General features: G+C 45.6%; 1 protein-coding gene across 3 annotated transcripts in view; it reads right to left on the bottom strand.

Moving 5' to 3' along the window:
- prdm2b (PR domain containing 2, with ZNF domain b) overlaps positions 1–17,553 on the bottom strand; it is a 57,689-nt gene that overhangs the window by 11,709 nt on the left and 28,427 nt on the right. The window contains exon 1 of one of the 3 annotated variants that reach the window (XM_088616843.1): positions 9,153–9,300. The exons of the other annotated variants lie outside the window; for them this stretch is intronic. The gene's annotated coding sequence lies outside the window, so the exon portion shown is untranslated. Of the gene's footprint in view, positions 1–9,152; positions 9,301–17,553 lie in introns of those variants that run through there. 3 annotated transcript variants of the gene reach the window in all.

Genomic DNA, 17,553 nt, shown 5'->3' with positions numbered 1-17,553 from the left:
ACTAAATAGTTCTTATTTATCCGTGATGGACTGGCATCCCGTCCAGGATCTACCCTGCTTTGCGCCCGAAGTTACGGCTCACCGCCACCCCGATTTGGATCAAGTGGTTGGAAAATGGATGGATGGGCTACGTATTTATCAATTCAGATAATATTCTATAGTCTCAATCAATTAACTTCTGCTTTTGTAGCTTTTACACTTATTATGGAAAACATGCTTTCCATTGGTTTTTTGCAGGTGTTGTAAAATTCTTTTCAGTCTCCCTTTTGGCATCTATTGAACAAACATTAGCTAGGAAATTAATAACATTTAAATGAAAAGAATCCATTCCTAATTTACAAGTCTGATACAGAACACTGGTACTGCTTGAACCTGTGTTAAACTACCCAAAGCAGAATGTAATTAAAATGATTAAAATATCGGAAGATCAACTGTTAAGAAAGCAAGACAAGACTGTTTTCCAGAGTGCACTCAAACTTCCCACGCGTCGCCTTAAACTGAAATTCGTTCTTGACGCACGCATCAAAAAAATGTGCAAACGCACAGATCTAGTGAAAGATGAAGGGACTGGCCTCATTCCCACAGAGCAATCAATACAAATTCAAGCATCAAAACGGGACCTACAGGACAGCGGGGTGCCACATTAGCAGAACAAGTCTCCATATTCTACTGAACCAGAGGATGGAGGGTTCAGGTTTGTAATTTTATTTGCAATGCATCTACTGCTTAAATGGCAAACGACAGCCCCTAACTGAATTACATGTCTTATTTAGGGCACTAGAGAAATACACCCAGGTGGCATTGCTCACTGCAACAATATCTGTGTTACAACCCTGTGTTATTAAAATTAGATCTGGAGACTTCCATTGAGAATGTCCTTCACCGAGGGGTCCGACCCCATGCTGCAGCTGCACGAGGAGCAGGGCAGAACTGACTTCGCCAGCCCCTCTTGTCCTCTGCGCTCCTCCCTGTGACAACAGGACAGCACCAGTCCCTATGACATCACTCCCCTTCCCGCTGAGTGAAGCGCCACCCCCCCCAGGGAGACCCGTCGGGATGATGTCATACTCCGCCAAATGGAACGAGACAAGCAGCTAACTCCCAGCGTTCCTAGCTCCACAGGGGGCTCTGCACAGGACACAGCAAGCTATCCCACCTGGACACAAGAACGATCCCTTCTTTAGGGCTCAGTGCAGTTTACAAGTGTGTTACAAGCTGCATGCTGTGCACACTGTGTGCTGCTAATTAAAGACAGTTCTTCAGAGAATTTCCAAATTATGCACAGTATTCTGCAAGTACATGCAGCTGCACAAATACACCAATCCACAACACAAATTTGAATTAATGGTAACCTAGCACTGAACTGACTTGCAGTTATATAGCCAATCACTTATCCCAGTTAAAGTACTATACAGTAACCCTGAGGTAGCCAAATTAAAATAAGATCCTTTAAGTTTTAATAGGTTCACTAAAATGTATTAGAAGTGAGACTCTCCAAAACATGCCACACTCACTCGAGGTTGTGTAGACTTGGCCGGCCAGGGCAGAGCGGTGGCTCTGTGGCTAAGGATCTGTGCCTGAGGCTGGAAGGTTGCCGGTTCAAATCCCGTGGCCGGCAGAGGAATCCTACTCCGTTGGGCCACTGAGCAAGGCCCTTAACCCCAGCTGCTCCAGGGGTGCTGTATAAATGGGTGACCCTGCGCTCTGACCCCAAGCTTCTCTCTCCCTGTCTGTGTGTCTCATGGAGAGCAAGTTGGGGTATGCGAAAAGAAAAATTCCTAATGCAAGAAACTGTATATGGCCAATAAAGTGATCTTATCTCTTATCACTCATGGAAAACGGGTTCCACATTATTAAGAAACCTAAAGAAGATTCTGATCGGTGCTTTTTCCTTCACTAAGCGATGGCTGAAAAGCCTTAGCGAGCTGTGCGGGGCTTGTGATCCTGTTGAGCAGAGCTACACGCTGGCGGTGTCCACACGGGCCGGTATCAGACATGCCCATGACCTGTCTCAGCGGCTCGTCTGGAAAGACAAGGGGTTGTGACTGTGCTGTCAGTGCTGTCGTGCAGACTGACTAGGAGAAGTTTACAACGGCACATCTTTTCCCCCCTGTGTTAGACATCAGCTCATCCAATCAGCTAAACAAGTATCGGTGAACTAAAACACAGGTTTACCCAGGACTGAAACCTGAAAACGTGCCCGTGTGTAAAATTCTTTCCCACTCGCCACAGGAATGGGTTTCTTCTATTATGTTGCTCACGCTGCTGATCAAATTCCTGCAGCTGTTCTTTAGATTTAAGTGTTAAGCACTGCTGTCAGGGATATATTAACTCTCTCCCAGAGGGGGAAAAAAAAAAAAGAATAACCATTGCACACAGCTCTACTGATGGAGAACTGACAGGCAGAAAACCTCAGAAAATAGTTTCAGAAAATATTTATTCTGGGGACATAGATTAGGATGATCACCATTTCAAGAAGAAACAGAAAATGATGTAACAGTGCATGAGACTACATCTGCATGCGAGCAACTGAGCACCAGCACTGCAAGATCCAGTACTTCCTAAACGTTTCAGCCATTTCAGGATTGCGGAGGAGCCGGAGACTGTCCCGGCAAGCAACAGGCACAAGGCGGGATACACCCTGGACAGGACTCCAGTCCATCACAGAGTGCACACGTGACACAGGCAGGCACACCAGGGAATTTTCCCAGAAGTACGTGTTTCGACTGCGGGAGAAAACCAGAGCATCTGGAAGAAACCCACAAGGAGACCATGCGAAATCCATGCAGATGGCACGCTAGGAATTGAACCCGGGGCTCCAGTGCTGTGAGGCAGCAAAGCTATCCACTGTGCCACTATTGCAAGGCACAATAGGCAAAAATTCCATAACAGAAGAACCGTGCAACATGACCAGAAGCAGGCGCCCCACAGTAAACCTCTCACATGCTTAGGACACTGCGAACATGATAAAGACCTCAGGGCGCTGTGTATCTGAAATTCAAAGGCAGCATAACACAGCCAAGCCCCATTACAAAACAAGCGCTGCCCCAGAGCTCAGCATTTAGGGAATACTGGCACGCTGTCTTTGGAATGGCAGCAACAGCTGGAGGACAATGGCAGATCAGGCTCTAAGTTAAAACCCTGTGTGTGGGAATGTCACTTTCACCTGCTGCAGAAGCAGGAGGAAGGCTGCGCGATTCCTTCAGAGGCTCCGACGGACTGAGCAGCGCCTCGGCCACAGAGAAAGGCTCTTTTGAGAACTGGCTTTTTAAGGCTGCGAGTGAGCAATCGAACTCTTGATCCATACAGGGAGGAAAAAAAACTTCACCCAAAAATGTTAACCCCAATTTAGACATTTAGAAATTCTTTATTTCACACAGCAACACTGGTTTGCATAAGAGGTTTCATAATCCCTAGTTTCCTGTTTAGCCGATATTTCCCCACGCCTTTCTTCCTCAGATTAAGCCACAAATTTTAGTATCACCTTTCCAATACTCTTGGCACACTCAGACAATAACCCCTGTAAACCGGTAAAATTCGACTCCGTCAGCTCCTTCAATCAATAAAGGTCTCCGGCTAGCCAATACAGAGATCTACCACAGCAGCGCTTGCTGAGAACTCTTCTTCTAAAGCAATACAACACAAGACAGAAGAGCAGCAGTCCTCTCCACTGGGGATCACACCTGGGGACTCCTGAACCAGAGTCTGTGTCCTGGATCAGAGACCTACAGCCTCCAGTCCTGGAGCTCCCAGTCTTCAAGGTTTTCAGGCGTCTTCGACTAGCGACTAGAGATAACACAAATGTTTAGGCTACTTTTAGGCCAAGAGGTCTGATTAGGCCACAGGGTTTGGTTGGTGTTAAACCCAGAAGACCCTGCAGCTCACAGACCTTGAGATGCTGCATTTGAAAACCCACAAGGTCCTTTGTGCAGAAACAGCAAGTCACTCCACGTTGTAACGCTGCAATATACCCGCAGGAAAAAGTCATAACCAATGTTCACCATTCTTTTCCTGAATCCCAGCCAAGGCTGGAAGCTCACATGAACACGGTTAGAACAGAAAAACATCTGTGGGTCTGCAGCCCAGGCCCAGAATCGAACCCAGGGCCCCGGCACTGCGAGGCAGCAAAACGAACCACTGTGCCGGCACGCTACCATGATCAAATTCAACCACTCTGCCTTTAGGACAAGGGTTTACATCCACTCCTGACACAGAAAACATGAGGGAACTGGCTAACGGCACTAAGATTATTTTATGGCAAACCAAAATATCGCCATCAAGTCAGCAAGCCATTCAAGGTGCAGGACGTAGTTCCAGCACAGATGGGGGGGAATGAACTTGCTCGACTGCCATCCATCCATTTTCTAACTGCTTCTTCCAATCCAGGGTCGTGGAGCCCATCTCGGCGAGCGAGGGTGCAAGGCAGGGTCCACACACACCCACCGCAGGGCCCATCTTCCCAAACACTAACCTACCCGAATATCACCGGCCTGCAGGGGGAAACCCACTTGAACACAGGAAGGAACATCCTCCTCCCACGCCAACAGCGCCCCAGGAATCGAACCCAGACCCCTGTGACAACCACTGTGCCACCCTTATTGGACTACCAGAAAAAACTGTGAGCACCGAGTCTTTTGGGTCTAAACAACTGACTAATTAGTTCACAAATTGAGTTTGGTGTTTTTATTTGCTATCTATACAGGTATAGATAGGGGTGTATCGGTAGCCAGTGATGGCTGAGCACTGGAGGGAATTATCTAGGACTTCAATAATCAAGTGATGCATATTGAACACTGTTCAAAAAGAGTTCAAACTACCATTGTTTTAGTGTTTTGTATGTTTGCTTCCCACGTTTACGGTTTAGCTCAAAGCATCAGGAGTCAGAAGTGATATCTGCAGAGCAAATTCAAAAAGCACTAGAACTAAATTTGTTTTCTCATTCTAAAAGTAGAACCTGCACGCACCAGTCACCTCTGTCTCACACTGAATTAAGGGAAATTTGCTTTGCTGGCTTCATTCTCCCTTGATCATTTTCCCCTATGATTTTGAGCAAATTTACAGTGAGAAATCCCTAGCATGTCAAATTCACAGAAGAGCCTCCGTCCTCTGCTGTAAGCCCATTTACAAGCCCCCTGGCAGGCCGAGAACGATGTGGTCATGACAGCATGAAAGTCAGAAGAACATGAAGGTCACAGACGACAGGAGGCCACACTGCCCATCCAGCCTGCCTGCGAGTATCCCATCCAGCTGTTGCTTGAAAGAAGCCAGACTCCTCGACTACAGGCCCGCCGTGAAACGGAAGAGACGGCTCAGCTCTGATCCACGCCTTTCCATGAAAACGGCCTTGTCATCAGCTCAGCAATGAACAGGCTCTCAAAAGGCCCCTTCGCAGTTCAGTTACAGCCAGCAGCGAGGAGCTCCTCCCAGCAGGAGCAAGAGCTGAGTCACCGAGTGAAAGGAGTAGGCAAATGCCAAACCACTGCATCACAGGCTAATTCCTGCAAAGCCTCAGGCGGGACAACTGAGAGGGTCAGAGCCGCTCATGACTACCAGACAGACTGCGTGCAGAATCAGGTATTCATTTCTTCACGGTCCGCTCTTCCCAGCGGCACCCTCGCAGACAAAACCGCCCCTTGCTTCTAAATCACCTTGGGCAAACGCTCCAGGACTGCTCTACTGCTCCTACTCTGACTGCGCCTGAAAGATCTACACTTAAAAAAAAAAAAAAAAAGATCGCTGAACAACAGACTTTCAAGTCCACGTGAAGTTGAACAGCCAGTGAGAACCAGCCAAACCTGAGAGGCAGGATTCTCTCCAGGAACTCAACACAACGTTTTTTTGAGCGAACCCCCTGCCCACGCTGAACGCAAGATGATCACATTTCAGCACCTCTCAGGGCTCCAGCATATCTACTGCAGCAGGAGCCTACTTGTAATGGACAGGCTGAGGAAACCAAGCCAGAAAGCAGTCTACAGCTGGGATGCAATTACATTTCTAACTCATCGCCCTCTCAAAACAACCTTGCCATTTCCATTTTTCCCCCATCCACAGGAAGAAACAAAAAAAACTTCAGGTGAAAAAGTACAGCCGTTCCTGGCTTAAAGGGGAGGGCATCACTGAGACAGAGGGGACGAGGTACTAGCTATCAGAAATAACAAAACTACACTCGGGCTTTGGTGCATAAAGTACAGCTATAAAACCTCCAAACAAAGCCCTCTTCACTCTTTGAGGCAGCAAGAGGTGCCAGTCTACAAGTATTCATCCGAATATGATTAACAATGTAACTGGGGACGTGTCTTAGGCATATAGGGAGAAATAAAGCAGGACTGTTCGTGCAATAAGCAAAAATGCTATATTTTGCCACACTTGATGAGCGGAACCTTATCAGGTACAAAGCGAGCCCCGTTGAGTATTTTTATTGAAATGCAGAACTCAGAAGCTCTGACCCCAAGCTTCTCTCCCTGTCTGTGTGCCTCATGGAGAGCAAGCTGGGGTATGCGAAAAGCCGAATTCCTAATGCAAGGAATTGTATAGGGCTAATAAAGCAACATTATTATTATTACATTATTATAACCCAAACTGATATTGTACAAATAAGGTCACTCTATCTTTTTGTTGTTCGCAGGCAGAACTAGCACACACAAAGAACTGACAGCAGCTTCTTGCACTGCTCCCCCTACTCACAAGACCTCACCTCCTCCGCAGAGCGGCTCTTTCTGCCCACTGGAAGGAAATTAGTTGATTTTCACAATTCGTGCAATTGAATGCTGCAAATTGCAAACTGCCAGGGTGGAAAGATAATCCATTTCTCCTCCACACACACACACACAAGCTCGACTGCAGCACCGGCACATGTGCAAGAAGGGAAAGACAGGCTGTCAGCATGACCTCAAAGTACAAGACGGTCACAGAAACCTGAAGTTACCGGGTTCGAGTAGCAGATGGGATTTTTTTTGGCACTCGAAATAAAAACTTATTCACATTTCTTCCAAGCATACTGTACAGTTAGTTCTGCAACATCTGGAGCCACACATCCGGCACTGCGTCTCGGACTGCTCCTCAGCCTCACCCTGATGCAGTGTCCTCCGTTGTGCCAATGTTTCCGTTAGCCAGCAAATACTGGGCAGAGAACAATTCAATAATTGTAATTCCTTACATGTACACGGCAATTTTAATCCCAGAGGATCCCAAAGCTACTCCTTATATTGCAGCACAGCAGTCCCAGGGAGAAATATACTAATTGAATTCAGATAAAACTTTTTAAAAAGTTCATTTGCACACAAAAGGCAACAAATGAAGAGGGGAGAGAAGGCAGAGATGTAACGAGCCACAACATCCTCCTGCAGCAATTCCTGCAAAGGACCACGAACAAGTATCAAGTTTACTTTACCCAGCCTCATGTTTTTGGCTGAGCACAAACCGTAGTGCTTGGAGACAGACAGTAACGCACAAATCTTTATGGGGCAGAAGCAGGCGAGGGCTCAGTGCCACAGTTGGGGTACTGTCATCCAGTACCCAGAGCGCCTGTGTACGTGGGTACCTGGTGTAACCAGAGTTTTTACCCAGAACCGTATTCTAATCTTTCAGAGCTGGAAAGGGACTTATTTTAGAGCAGAGAAGGTGGTCACGCAGACAAGAGACTGGTCCCTTATAGCATCTGTTGACACAAATCAGCCACTGGCAAGACTATAAAGCAGCACCACCTCAGAACGAGCAGCTAAACGGTCCCCACAGCTGGATAGCTCATTCAGCGGTTTCTTGACAGAAGCCAGGCTATCACCTTCAGCAACACAGCTGCACGGGCTTGCTCCACACCCCCACAGGCCTTAGTGTAAAGCACTGCCTTTTCTTCTCAGTCATTAATGCATTTCCATGAAGTTGCCACCTCTGTCCTCTGCTGTGTTGAGTTAGCTAGCCTCTCTCGGATCCTGAAATCTGCAGGCGACAAATCCCCCGGGGGTGACCATGTCTGGTAGAACAGGCTTGGGTGATAAAAGGCATTCACTGTAGACCAGTGAGGACTCATTTTGTTAGGACATGGAAAATGTTCCAATTCACAGTGACTGGATGTAACGGCTGTTATCCCTAGGGAAATACTCTTTTACATTATGTAAATCTGTGGATACACCTGTCAGCACAGCAAATAACATTCTGCCATCAGGGACACGATTTTGTCACAGTAGAAATATGTATCATAGCTCCGCGACAACAAAAAACAGAACATTTCACAAGGTGATCCAAAGACATAAGGCAGCACTAAATCACACAACGACCTGATTCCCAGAGGAGATGGAAGCAGGTGTATTACAGCTATCCTGCCTGTCCGGTTGCATCTCAGCTTGCACGTGGGACAGAGTGTGCACTGCCTTTAGTCACACATTGCATCCTTGCTATCCATTCCAGGGCTTGGATAATGAAAATCACGCCGCTCCTACCCCATTAAATTAGGCTCAGCACAGTGCTTTAAAACAACTGTGCTGTTTACTGTACTTCAACTCTTTCTTTTCCCAGATTCCTTTTATTCAATGCAACGGTTTTCACCATGAATTTACCTTGGGTAAAGGCATCAGTTATATGAATAAATAGCCATAAATCTGACAGAGGCCTTAATTTTGCGCACTGTAGCTCTGATAACCCTCTGTAGTTTTCACACATATAAATCAACCCTCTTTACTGTGAGCTCACAGTATCATACTGTATATATTAGATCGCAATCATACGCTGTTTGAATGGGCCTCCTGGCTGGTCTGAAACTTTGGATAAGGGCTGCTGTTACGGTTTGCTTTGGGGTTCCAGGTTATATCTTTTCTGAAAAGGGTTTTAACAGATGCAGGAAGCAGAACTGGAGACGACCCCTTCATTGTGAAAACCGGCAACAAGGGTATGTTTCACCACAGACTTAGAAAATGGCTGTTTCTAAGCTGCTGAAGTAAAAGTAAAAATGACAAGAGAGCACTAGTTACTGCCTTCCCACGGAAAATGTTAAACCGGTCATTAAAAGACCAAAGTTATTTGCTGAAAAATGGCGTTTTGCAGAAAGGGTGCCCCGGAGCTACTGTGTGGGATGAAGCTGGCCGCGCGAGTCCCCAGGGTGGGCCGGACAGGCCTGACATTAACCCTCCTGTGGATGGCGGTGGTCGGGCGGTAACAACCTCTGGACACACCGCGGACAACATCCTGCTTCCGTGTTCAGGAAGGGCCGAGGTAACGAGCTGCCTGTCCTCTTCCATCTGAAGGGGGGGGGCTCACACTTTCCAGTCTCACGGAGCCAGGGTTTTACAGGAGAACTCCCCCGAGAATTAAAGGGGCTGGAGCAGTCTCGCTCGCCCCTGCCAGCTGCTCAGAGCCAGGGCTCTGGGGAGAGAGAGAGGAGGCTTTTTCAGAGCAGCCGAAGCCAGATCACGTTTCCCCTCGCCTGCCTCTTAGCTCAAAACAGGGGGTGGCCAACCAAGACAATCCTGTGCATAACACATTTTTTACGACAAATGCAATTTCGGACACACGGCCTAAAATACAGCATTGTAGCAGAATGATAACCAGTCAGTTTGTTCTGGCTTCTCAATGGGGCATTTTGAAATTAGGAACAAAAAAAACATTTCCTTACACAGAGTGACTTCAATTTGATGAGCCCTTCTTTCAGAACAGACTCCCAACTCCACAGTTCAGCAGTTTACAGACGAGAGGGTGCTCTGCTCGCCAACACTGAGGACCTGAACAAATCGGATTCGACACCGAAGGGCTCAACCTGAAATCTTACCTCTGGCTCCTCAAACTCAGGATCTTTGAACTAGCCTGGCTTTAGCAATTCCGAAACGTTATTTCGTTTAGATAAATTCAATGTGTGGAATTTAAGGTCAGCCAATCCCGTGCAACATACATCTACGTTCAGAAACTCTAGATCTTTCTGAAACAACTTTAACAATTTCCTTCAATGCCAAAATTTAGAACACTGAGCACTCAGCAACACTGCAACACAAGAGCTGAATACTTCAGACTCTACAGATTTACTGAAAGACTCAGCTGAGAAGCCCCGAGAGCAGATATCCAAGAATCAACTTTCTTTTCATCAAAAGCCTCATGGAAGAAAGATGTCCGTTGACGACCGACTCAAAAGTGTATAATTCTGTGAAAAAATTGAGGGAGTTCAAACAAGCCATCCCTGGTACAAAAGCAGACTAGCATTTTCAAAAATGCACAGCAAATAAAAAAAAAAACAGTGAGCAGTTTTGCATAGTAGTTATTTGCTCACACTACGATGAGCAGTATGGAGGCGTGCAGAAACTTGGATTTATCTCCACGTATCCTCCTACTCCCTCAACTGTCTGCAGTTTGTGCGCCAAACCAAGAACACCCCAGACCTCTCTCATCCACCCCACCCTGGCAGCCAACTGCCCCTGACCCCAAGGGCTGCCCCCCCCATCAGTCTTCAAATGAAGAGACACCCACTGCACTGAGCAGGCCTGGACTGGCTAAACCACTCACTGCAGTAAAACTCTCCCCACTGACTTCTCTGGCTTTTCGTTCTTTCATTCTTCCAGCAGTGGAAGAAAACTATTATTTTTAAAATGCATAGAAAAGATGCCATTTCCTACAAAGCAGAAACATCTACGTAAGAACATAAGGTTACAAATGAGAGGACTCTAGATCTAGAGCAGTTGGATGACCGCAGCGAAAGGACCCCAGGACCAAGCCAGGGTGTCCGTTTCAACATGGCGGGGTAAGCTTGTTCCAGACAACTGCTGCCCTTTGTGCAAAGAAAGGCCTCCTGCTGTCAATTTGAGTCGCTTCCCTGCAGTCTCCCCTTGTGGTTCCCTGTTCTGAACACCTTCACTGGGCTGACTTTGGCAAAGGCTTCGAGGACTGAACACTTGAATCTACTGTTGGCATGATGATGTGGTACAGGTAGGCTCTCTGGATCAAACGTATGCTTCTGTTACCAGCATTGCACTCTGACAGATCTCCTCTTCTTATATAGGGTCTGGTTATTTTTTTTGTACACAAAACTGCAGCAGTTTAGCTGAACCATAACAGGAGAGATACAGCGATATTCCTAGTGGGTACATCACTACCCGTTCAAAAAAGCGAAAATGAGTACTCAGATGAAGAGATACTATTTTTATTTTCAAAACCACCCATCCATTTTGTGGATATGCGCATCCAACGAGACGCCATCACAGAGCACACACTGACACGCAAACACGCCGGGCCAATTTTCCCAGAAGCCAATTAACCTCCCAGCACGCCTTCGGACTGTGGGACCCAGTAGAAACTCACAAGAACGTGGGAAGGACGTCATGCCATCTCTATTTTCAGATGTTTAAGAAAATATTATTCGTTCAGATTATTCATTTGAAAACTAAAAGGGAAAATCTGAGCATTCTTCTCAACAGAGGCTGAAGCTTTCTCATACTATAGAGCAGGAGATACCTCCTTACACTAAAGGCTGTGGGAATATGGAACAAGACAACCAGCTCTGTTGTCGAGACCGATACCCTGAATTCTTTTGAAATTTAAATTTGCATCAATTAGCTACTGACCACCAAGCTAGCTACACAGGCAGCTCTCATCTGCACCCTTCCTTATTCAATTCAATTTATTTTTATATAGCGCCTTGGGGCAACCTTGTTGTGAAAGGTGCTATACAAAGCAAGTGACCATACATGTTGTGAATAGAGAACAGAAAAGACCAGAAGACAACGGAGGAGAGGAACCAAAAACTCCTTAGTAAGGAGAAAAAAAACCTCTAGGGGTCCAAGGTCAACTGGCTGCCTAGCCCCTTTGGGTATGTTAACATTATATAATTTAAAAAAAGGAAATAAATGAATGAAGGTATATATCCACGATGTCCCTCTTGGATCCATGGCAGTGATGCAGCATCCAACTCAGATGGTGCCCAGCCAGGGCGCCATCCAGACATGTGGGGAGGAGAATAGGATAGTCTGGTCAGAACAGATGTATCTACCTGCTGGGCCAACACAGAGACACACAATGGCATGTACAGCAGCACCAGCAGCCATGGTTACAGCAAGCTATGATCTAAGGTGAGAGTGGGCTAGGCTGAAGTAATAGGTTTTCAGTCTGGATTTGAATACTGAGAATGATCCCTTATGTTCCCATACAAACCCTGCAGCAGGGAGGGGAGGTGGGACCAGTGACAACAACACAACTCCCATGTCATCCTAGCCTCTGCAAAACCACACTTTGGAAGGGCGCAGAGATAATGCGCCAGGAACCCTTTTAAATTCACATACCCTATAAACACACACAAGTGGATATTCCAGGAAACGTTTATAGATGTATTCAAACATTTACTTCTTCCAGCTTGGTTTAACACTGATACTGTAAATCCATAATTCTGTTGTAAATTCATTTTGTTGGTCTTTACATTTTATGGACTATGCGGATCAGACTAAAAACCAAAATTACTGACAAATTATCCTTCCCAAAATCCATATTCATCCAACAAATAGTGGTATCATGTATTCGGATCTCAGCAGCCAAAATCAAATTTCAACAATGAGTAAGAGAGCAACGGATTTATAATACCACAGGGTGCCATTGTATTTTACTACTTTGTTTTCAATCAAGCTTAAAAGGGTACAAAAACCATAAAGTGCATATGTTGCTGTGTAGAGCAACTCTGAAGTGCCGCATCAAACCCTGTATTTTACTTCCATTCAGCCACAGGACAGCACTACAAGCTACACACAAGAAAACACACCTGAGCTGTCTAAACAACACAACTGCACCCTCTCACCATCCAGGACCACAGGGCCAACCCGAAAGGCTCACTGCGTGAAGGAGCTTGTCCGAGCGCAGACTGAGCTCTACGATCACGGGTTTGAATCTGGATGATGTCACTAGTTGACTGGGACTGGGACTCCCCACACAGTGGGATTTGACCAGCTGGCCGCCGCTGAATCAGCACTGAGCCTACAATAGAAAAAAATTATATTTCTGAAAATAAAGAAAAACAGACCATTAGTGATGGTGATACAGCAAGACTATAACTGCTGGCCAGTGGAACCGTGAAATCTGCTGCTCTCGTTTTTGCACTCTTTTAGATAATAATCGAAAATAAACTCCCACAGTCTGTATCAACTAGCCAAATTAACCCATTTATGCAACACAATCAGCCTAAAATGCTGGTTTTTTGATCCACATTCAACATATGTGTGTGGACTGGGAGTTGCGTGCTGTGACACACACACACACGTCATTGACAGCATCACAAGCACACAGAGACACACTGCTCCATGTACTGCAAAAGACACATACTCTTTCGCGCTGCAACACAAACACACAGAGACACACTGATCCAGATCACTCCTGTGTACTGCGACACAGAGACACACTGATCCAGATCACTCCTGTGTACTGCGACACACAAACACACACAGAGACACACTGGTCCAGGTCACTCCTGTGTACTGCGACACACAAACACACACAGAGACACACTGGTCCAGGTCCCTCCCATGTGCTGCGATACACAAACACACTCAGAGACGCACTGATCCAGGTCACCCCCGTGTGCTGCGACACACAAACATACAGACGCACTGCTGTGTGCAACGACTGTTTCAGCCTTAAAAAAAAATCAATATCTTTGACTATGCAGCAAAACGCTCACTATTGACTTGAGCTGTTGTCACCTACCACTTCAGATTATGAATGAGGCACTAGTTATAACAAGTTACTTTTAACGTTTGCGTCAAATTTGACTGATCCTCTGGAGGCTGCAAGTGAGATTTGCCGTGGGCGGTTCTTCTGGCTTGCCGACACAAGCACACGCTGACGGAGCCCGTTTCCCTAGAGTTTTATAGGATTCCTGTGCACACTTCACTGAATCTCCATTAGTCACCTTAAGGATGCCTTCATTGTGATGTTCACACAATAAAAACAACTCCTGTGCAGGCCTCCCCTGACACTCCGAACGCAGTCCGGCAGGCTGAGGCGACCTCACACAGCAACTGGTGCCCGACAGGACAGACAGACACACCTCCACAAAAACTGAGTTTTCCCCCCCCCAAACGAGACAATGGCTCTTCCCCAGGTCCAGAACACCACCAGCACCAGGTCACTGCTGTTAATAAGAATCCCCTTCTAAAAAAAAAAAAGATACTTGATTAAGCTTGGAGCTTGAGCACAGAACTGAGAAGACTACACCACTAAAATATTTCTAACACCTTAAAGGGGAACTGCAGTCCCAATTTCTCAGACTGGTGATTAAATCTCGGTAACAAAATAAATTTACTGACGTTACGAGAAAAAGCTGACAAAATTTCCAATTACGCATCAAATCATGAACGTTGTGAAAGTACTCTAAGTCGCCACAAACCCGTGGTCTTGCCAGGGGCGAGAATTCCCACGGATTGTGACGTGATGCAGCCCTTCCTGCTCACTAGTCACAGTACCAACTAATACCATGTGCGAGTGCATTAAGGACAGGTTGTGCAGCAGAAGTTTCACTGCAGAAATGTTCCCACGCGATCTGCAGGCAGTGTTAATATGCAGTATTTGTTGGCAAAACCATCTAATGCCGAGAGTAATATTTCTATTGGATTAATAGATATTCACAAGCCTGCTTGTTTACAACGTCACAGGAAGTTTTGTTGCCTAGTTATGAACGGCAGAATATGGCCCTCACAGACCTGGAAATTGCATCTATTTTGTGATGTAAAATGGAGGTTTAAAGAAGTTACTGTCTATATTTTAGCTTTACTGTGGTTTGAAATCCACTCATCAAGGCTGAATATTTCTAACCCTGAACTATAAAAATAGCGTTGCAATACCCACTTTTTTCCACGGCTTGCGATTCCTAAACACAACGCGTCCGGTTCCGCCAGTTTTTAAATCATTTCGTTCCGTCACTCCAATCTGCTTTTGCGAGCGCAGGTACTGCCATACTGAGCCACACAACTGATGGCAGAGGACACGGACCTCTCCGCAAGACCTGAACTCTATTAGTGCTGCCACTATGTGCTATCGTTCAGATAGTTCTTTTTCTAGGATACGCTACTTGTACTGTTAAAAGCCAAGCACTGCTAAAAACAAACACTTGACCAATGATGTCAAAGCAACTACTCAGGATGTTTACCGATCACAACAGAGAATTTACCTTTGTTTCTGAATCACCACCACAACCCCTGAGATCACGGAATTAAATTCTATTTAGAAAATTTGCTGAGCCTTATCTACATTTCCGCAGAAAGTGTGCCCATGTGCTGAGCTATAGAAACAGTGGTCAATTCAGCAGTCATTCTGTTATAGCAGATCCTCACGAGACTTGCCCAGGGCTAGTCTGCTCTATCTAAAACACTGTGCTGAGGACTTAAACTCCTTGCTTCCTGTACTGCTGTCAGGCTTGCAGTCCTATATGTTTTTTAATTGCAGCCACATAGTGCTCGAGCACGGGTTCGATTCTCAACCTGAGGTGCTGTCTGTGTGGAGTTCGTATGTTCTCCCCATGTTCGCAGTTTCCTCCCACAGTCCAGAGACATACCGGTAGATCAACTGACTTCCAGTTAAACTCGTGCTGGTGTGAACGTTTGTGTCTGCGTGTGCTCTGAGATGGACTGGTGACCCATCGAGGGCGTATCCTGCATTTTAAATATTGCATGTAATATGCTGCTCTAGAATATTGCAAATAATATTATTCTGGACATTATAAAAAACAATACAGAGCTTCTGGAATTACTCAAGTGAAGAGCCAGAGATACATTCCACAGCCCCCAGGGACGTCTGACATTGACAGACATTTTTTAGTCTTGAATGGAGATGATTCAGAGGAAATCTGATGCAAGTACTCAAAATCCTAAATGGCACCGATAAAGTTAAACCAGCGGACCTATTCAGAATGAGCAGAGGGCACAAGGAGAAACTATGTAAAAGAGTATTTAAGACCGAGAGCAGGAGAATCTTCCTTATATAAAAGGTTGCAGGAGTCTGCAAGCTACCCCAGTCATGTTTTTGAAGATGATACCCTGACGTCTCTCAAGACACCTAGAATCAACCTTTGATCGATTAGCTACTCGGTACCAAAAGGCATAAATGGGGCAAATGGCTTCTGCTAAAATGCAGATAAAAGATACCAGAATCCAGGCTGGGTCATTGCAAGAATCATAACTGATAACTGATGAGTCTGCCTTCTTCATGTCTTTTTACATACAAATAGGTGGAGATACTGTGGTCACATCTCGGACATACAAAGTACACAACTAAAGAAAGACACTTGGTGGTTAATGCTGGTATTTTGTAAATACATACTTATCGCAGCCAAAAAATATTTGAAAAAATCTTCAACAATTTTGGTACACACTTAAAAGTTTAATTTGTACAACAGACAAGATTAGGCTAAACGTTTTGGAGCTAAATCTGGGTAAGTTACATTTCCTATGAAACATGAAGAATGTTTCTCCTGACAAGTATTTTTGTTGGTTTAAAAATAAAACAAATACATGCTCCATAATTTACACATTAAAGCAATACCCATCTTCATCAGGCAGGCTCATGAAAATGATCATGTTGCTTCTGAAGTGCCAGGCTGGAATACTGACACTAACATCTGTAACATCAGCACTGATCCACTGAAAGAAGACACACAGCCAGACCGGGAAGCAAGGCTACTTTCTAAAATCCAACCTGAACCAGAAAGAGACATCTGACAATCCCAGCTGCGAAGTGTTTTAATCCCCTGCAAAATGTGTAACTTTCTCACAGAAAGGTTTCAATAGCTGGGTTTTACTTCACCTCTTTGCAAGCCTTGAATCTTTTGCAGGGACACAGTAAATGCAGTGCTCTACCTTGGGCACTGTGTTGGAGAACTAGAGAGAACTAGAGAGGACTCATTCCGTGTGGTTTTAACTGCACCAGAACTGTCGGTTTTGGTGTAATTGTGTTCCTTCCACTGTCACCACCATGCATGCCGCAGCCCCAACCTGTAAACGGCTCTTATATAAGCAAAGCACAGAGCACCCTGTCAAAAAGAGCCCCCATGACAAATGGCATCTATATATGTAGCTCCTGTCATCCTAAAGAGTGCTTTAACTACAGAAGTGGACCCACTTCATCACCACTGAGGTGCTGTAGGGCCTGGGTGACAGGAGGTGGCCATTATGGACCAGCAGCCCACTACACAGCAGGTAGAAAAGTGAGTAACTGCATCTGTTTCCCTCTGAAATTCAGAACAATACCACTGGTGGGTTCTAAATGCCAAACACATATCATGCTTGACTTGAAGAAGAATACATTCCTTCGAATGTGGTCGTTTAGTGATGAAATTACCCATTAATCTGGCCAAATAAATATACACAACATCATGTATTTACCCGATGCATCTCATTCTAAAAGGCTCTTTTGCTTGTTTTTGAGTTGTATCTGACTCACCAGCTGTGGCTGCAATTGAAACTGTCCAACTGTCACCACACGTGAAGGAACAACACAGAGCTGCTCCCTAGAAAGTGTCTCTTTCTAGACCATTCCTTGCTTCCACAGGCAAGGATACTGCTGAATATCTTTCTTCTTTGACAGAATAGTGGAACACAATTAGTT

This window comes from Lepisosteus platostomus, chromosome 23 (assembly GCF_059453375.1).
Source record: "Lepisosteus platostomus isolate fLepPlt1 chromosome 23, fLepPlt1.hap1, whole genome shotgun sequence".
In the NCBI taxonomy this organism is placed as follows: Eukaryota; Metazoa; Chordata; class Actinopteri; order Semionotiformes; family Lepisosteidae; genus Lepisosteus; species Lepisosteus platostomus.
Note: the sequence above shows the minus strand (reverse complement) of the source record. Positions and strands in the feature narration are given on the sequence as shown.